The sequence below is a fragment of the Chiloscyllium punctatum genome, chromosome 25, assembly GCF_047496795.1.
Source record: "Chiloscyllium punctatum isolate Juve2018m chromosome 25, sChiPun1.3, whole genome shotgun sequence".
Taxonomy (NCBI): domain Eukaryota; kingdom Metazoa; phylum Chordata; class Chondrichthyes; order Orectolobiformes; family Hemiscylliidae; genus Chiloscyllium; species Chiloscyllium punctatum.
Genome location: NC_092763.1, coordinates 86337085 through 86343068, shown reverse-complemented (window position 1 = coordinate 86343068; position 5984 = coordinate 86337085). Strand labels below are relative to the sequence as shown.

Sequence of the window (5984 nt, the reverse complement as noted above, 5' to 3'; positions counted from 1 at the left end):
ATTCTGGTTGGCAATCAGTAACTAGTGGTGTGTCTCAGGGATCAGTGTTGGGACCACAATTATTCACAATATATATCAAAGATTTGGAGTTGGGGACCAAGTGTGAGGTGTCAAAGTTTGCAGATGACACTAAAGATGAATGGCAGAGCAACCTGTCTAGAGCTGTAATGGGAGTTGGTGAACAACTTTGAGTTGGCAGCCGTGGAGATTTCCTGAAGCTCTGATTAGGTCCCAACTGAAACCAGTGCCTGGCCACCGCACGTCAGAGGAGAGAGTGAGCTGGACAGTGTCCCGTGCAGAGTCACCTGAATGACACCAGTGCTGTTATACATATATTATCACTATATATTTTATATATATACATTATATATTACAAATATTATACAGCCAGCTCACTTAGACCATGACTCTCAAAACATTTGTTGGCAGGTACATCAAGTGATTAGGAAGGCAATGTAAGATGGTGGTTATATGTCATACAAGTGGTGTTCCAATTGATGAGACATCTTGTGCACTGTGTACACTCATGATCTCCTGATGTAAGAGAGGATTTGACGACATCAATAGCTGTTCCAATACAGTTCATTGACTGATTCCTGGGATGCGGGGGTCAGCTGATGAGGAGACTTTGGACAGTCCGAGCTGTATCTCTTGGACTTTAGGAAACTGGAAGGTCACCTTGTTGAAACACATAAGATTATGAGAGGATTTGATAGAGTGGATTCAGAGAGGAATTGTCAAGGAGATTAGATTAGATTAGATTACTTACAGTGTGGAAACAGGCCCTTCGGCCCAACAAGTCCACACCGCCCCGCTGAAGCGCAACCCACCCATACCCCTACGTCTACCCCTTACCTACACTACGGACAATTTAGCGTGGCCAATTCACCTGACCTGCACATTTTTTTGGACTGTGGGAGAAAACCGGAGCACCCGGAGGAAACCCACGCATTCCGGGGAGAACGTGCAAACTCCACACAGTCAGTCGCCTGAGGCAGGAATTGAACCCGGGTCTCTGGCGCTGTGAGGCAGCACTGCTAACCACTGTGCCACCATGCCGCCCACTAACCCTAGGGCTAGGGCACACAGTTTAAAAATGAGGGGTCACCCATATAAAATGGAGATGGGAGAAATGTGTTTCTCTCAGATGATAGTGAGTCTTTGAAATCCTCATATCCAGAGAGCAGGAAAGGCTGGTTTTAAGGCAAAGATAGATAGATTCTTCATTAACAAAGGAATGTGAAGCTGAGGTCAAAATCAGTCAATCATGATATTAAATAATGGTTCAGGCTTGAGGGGTTGAATGGCCTCCTGCTGTTAACATATATGTCGACTGAGTCATATATCTTTGAATGTCGAAGACTTAGAGGTTATCAAATCGAGGTGTTTAGGGTAATTAAAAGATTATATAGGGTTGAGAGAGGAACTTCTCCCTCTTGTAGTGGTTTGCTTTAGAACAAAGGACAAAAACCTTAAAAGTCAAGGTTTTAAGGTGCATGATTATTCAGCAGTGATGGAAAAACACTTCTTCATGCAGAGAATATAGCATACATCATCCTTTAAAACTAACCATCTCAACAACTGCAATTAGTGGGTTTCCTCATAGGTAAAGCATGTTCGTGATTGTGGAACTCAGACTGGTGAGTCAAATACACCTTCTATTGACTCTGATCTGATTGAACAGTGGGAATGCTTGATAGGCTGAATGTTCCTCTCCTACCCCTGTGTTCCACATCTGCTGAATGAATGTTGTAAATGATTACCCAAAATGAGCTTTACAGCTATACAGATAATGGAGTTATTTTGTTACCAGACATTAATCTTGAGAACAATAGTTAAACACTAATCTGGCAGTTTCTGATTAGAAATCAGTTTAAAAACGGGGAAATAAAAAAAAGTGGCACCAGTAAAAGAGGCCAAGGTTGTTGTTAAAAACCTAACTGATTTTAGGAAAGGAAACTCAGTCTGACTGGCATGTGACATCAAATCCCAGATGGTTAACTGCCCACTGTATTGGTCTAGCACATTCCTGAATTATATCAAAACTGTTACCAGCTCTCTGGGCAGAATGTTCAGATGACAGTGTAGGCACAGAGTCAATTATACTGTGAATACTAGACTCTACAAGATGGGTGTGTTTCAAAATATCTCCTTTAACATAAAGTAAAATTGGAAATGCCAGAAACAGTCTAGCTCTGAGACGTCCCCACATGGTTTGGTTGTGTAGAGAACAATCAAATGTTTTTGAAATCAAGTGACAGTTACATTGTGGAACAGACGGAGAGAGATATGGTTATGGTGAAGTAGAATTCCACAGAGATCGTAATAATTCATTAATAATAGAATAGTTTTTAAAGTTGGAGGAGTAGCAGGTACTTTGTTTTCAGTCATGCAGATTTAGATTTAGTCACTAAATCATGCATTAGGTAAATTGCCTTTCATTTTTCATGCTTACAATTCCTCAAACCGAACGAGCTCCTCACAGGGACTAATATTAAAGAGAACCAAGTGCCACGAGGAAGTTTCCTGATTTGCACGCAGAATTCAACAAATCACAGATACACTCCTGTGCGTGAGGTTGAAAAACTGAACCCTGAGTGGAGAGATTACTGGAGCCCAGACACTTACCAAGGATGGAGTCTGATGCAGGGCTCAAATCTTCTGCACAACTGTGTCTGATCCAGGAGCCATGTCTGGTCCAGGAGGCAGTGTCTGGTCCAGGAGACAGTGTCTGGTCCAGGAGACAGTGTCTGGTCCAGGAGACAGTGTCTGGTCCAGGAGACAGTGTCTGGTCCAGGAGACAGTGTCTGGTCCCAGGGCAGTGTCTGGTTCAGGAGCAGTGTCTGGTCCCAGGGCAGTGTCTGGTCCAGGAGACAGTGTCTGGTCCAGGAACAGTGTCTGGTCCCAGGGCAGTGTCTGGTCCAGGGACAGTGTCTGGTTCAGGAGCAGTGTCTGGTCCCAGGGCAGTGTCTGGTCCCAGGGCAGTGTCTGGTCCCAGGGCAGTGTCTGGTCCCAGGGCAGTGTCTGGTCCAGGGACAGTGTCTGGTTCAGGAGCAGTGTCTGGTCCCAGGGCAGTGTCTGGTCCCAGGGCAGTGTCTGGTCCCAGGGCAGTGTCTGGTCCCAGGGCAGTGTCTGGTCCAGGAGCAGTGTCTGGTCCAGGAGCAGTGTCTGGTCCAGGAGCAGTGTCTGGTCCCAGGGCAGTGTCTGGTCCCAGGGCAGTGTCTGGTCCCAGGGCAGTGTCTGGTCCCAGGGCAGTGTCTGGTCCCAGGGCAGTGTCTGGTCCCAGGGCAGTGTCTGGTCCAGGGACAGTGTCTGGTTCAGGAGCAGTGTCTGGTCCCAGGGCAGTGTCTGGTCCCAGGGCAGTGTCTGGTCCCAGGGCAGTGTCTGGTCCCAGGGCAGTGTCTGGTCCAGGGACAGTGTCTGGTTCAGGAGCAGTGTCTGGTCCCAGGGCAGTGTCTGGTCCCAGGGCAGTGTCTGGTCCCAGGGCAGTGTCTGGTCCAGGAGCAGTGTCTGGTCCCAGGGCAGTGTCTGGTCCCAGGGCAGTGTCTGGTCCCAGGACAGTGTCTGGTTCAGGAGCCGTGTCTGGTTCAGGAGCAGTGTCTGATCCAGGAGCAATGTCTGGTCCAGGAGACAGTCACCTCTACCTTTTACAGAGTCTGATAGGCAGCAGGAATTGGGTGGTAGAGGTGGTTTTGGGTGTTGATATGAACTCTCTGTTGAGCTACGTGGGGCCAGTGATGGTTGTTACCAATGTGGCCAATTCTCTCTTTGATACAGCACTGCTGATGGAGGTATATGACCAGCTACATGGGACAGCAGCTGGGAACAGTGACGTGGTTAGAAGGAAGTAGCCTGATTCTACATGATTTATAACATGATCTACTCATTGGCCCCCTTTCTGACCACAGTGCTGTTGGGAATGTGGGCGGATCGGCAAGGCCAGGAGGTGCTGCTGGTAGTGCCATTACTGGGCTACTTGCTGGGAAGGCTTTTACTCCTGTTCACCCACATTTTCCAGCTGCCGGTCAATGTGATGTTCGGCTCTGCAGCGATTAGTGGATTGACTGGAGTGGGATTAATACCATCACTGCCCTAAGGTCAGGACCAGCCAAACACAGTCTAAGGTTAAATGTGCTGTGCTGGCATCGGGGATGGCTGGATTCATTGGCAGCCTGGCATCCGGCCACTTCGTTTTGATGAAAATTAATAACCAACAGGGGATCTTCCTGATCTGCCTGTGCCTGATACTGTACTAAGTCTGCTGTATTCAGCATTTACCCTCCATTATCCTTCTGTTCAGCCACAACATCAGCTCCCCACAGAAGTAAATGACCCTGGGCTGAAGAGATACAGCATACAGATAGCTCTTCTCTTTATCTGCTATCTTCTGTATGATTTTGGAGTGATTGGCGGCAAGAACATTATCACAATCTTTGTCCTGAAGCCTCCTTTGAGCTGGGATGTGGTCTGGGTGGGCTATGGTAACATTGCCTGCTACGTCATGTTTCTGACCAGCTTCTTCAGAGTTCTCATCCTCTCCAAATAACTGAGAGACACCTCAGTGCGGCGCTCCCTCAGCACTGACCCTCCGACAGCGCGGCACTCCCTCAGCACTGACCCTCCGACAGCACGGCACTCCCTCAGTACTGACCCTCCGACAGTGCCCATTCCCTCAGTACTGACCCTCCGACAGGGCGGTGCTCCCTCAGCGCTGACCCTCCGACAGGGCGGTGCTCCCTCAGCGCTGACCCTCCGACAGTGCCCACTCCCTCAGTACTGACCCTCCGACAGTGTGGCACTCCCTCAGCACTGACCCTCCGACAGTGCCCACTCCCTCAGTACTGACCCTCCGACAGTGTGGCACTCCCTCAGCACTGACCCTCTGACAGTGCGGCACTCCCTCAGCACTGACCCTCCGACAGTGCCCACTCCCTCAGTACTGACCCTCCGACAGTGTGGCACTCCGTCAGCACTGACCGTCCAATTTCATGCACCGTCTCAGAGCTGATCTTTTTAACTTGTCTGGTTCCTTCAGGCCTGACCCTCTGGTTTACCCACTGACTTTACTGAAAAAGGTTTGCTGACCAGGAACGTAAACCAAAGTGGGAGTGGGACTTGAGTCTCTTCAGAGCTGAGATGGTCCTGCACTGACCCCCAGCTGACTGCTTTATCCTACAGTGTGACAGTTTACAGGTTTTGTCTGTATCACAGCAAGGCACATGAGAGCAGCAAAGAGAACAGAGAACAAAGAACAAAGAAATTTTACAGCCCAGGAACAGGTCAAGCCCGATCCGATTCAAAACTACTGTCTAAATCTGTCGGTCAATATCTAAGCATTTGTATCCCTCCGCTCCCCACCTACTCGTGCATCTGTCCAGATGCATCTTAAATGAATCTAACCGTGCCTGCCTCTACCACCTCTGTTGGTAACGCATTCCAAACACTCACCATCCTCTGTGTGAAGTACTTGCTGCGTGTGCCCCCCTTAAACTTTCCACCTCTCACCTTGAAAGCGTGTTCTCTCGTTATTGAATCCCTCACCCTGGGACAAAGCTTGTCTCTATCCACCCTGTCTATACCCTTCATGATTTTGTAAACCTCAATCAGGCCCGTCCCCCTTCAATCTCCTTTTTTCTAATGAAAACAATCCTAACCTCCTCAACCTCTCTTCATAGCTAGCACCTTCCATACCAGGCAACATCCTCGTAAACCTTCTCTGCACCCTCTCCAAAGCATCCACATCCTTTTGGTAATGTGGCGACCAGAACTGTACGCAGTATTCTAAATACGGCCAAACCAAAGTCTTCTACAATTTTAACGTGACCTGTCAGCTCTTATACTCAATACCCCGTCCCATGAAGGCAAGCATACTAAATGCCTTCTTGACCACTCTATCCACCTGTGCAGCAACCTTCAGGGTACAATGGACCTGCACTCCCAGATCTCTCTGCCCATCAACTTTTCCCAAGGCTCTTCCGTTCATT

General features: G+C 48.6%; 1 pseudogene; it reads left to right on the top strand.

The window, feature by feature from the left end:
- The first annotated feature begins 3692 nt into the window (after window positions 1-3692).
- Window positions 3693-4546, top strand: LOC140495678 (solute carrier family 46 member 2-like; annotated as a pseudogene).
- The last annotated feature ends 1438 nt before the right edge of the window (window positions 4547-5984 follow it).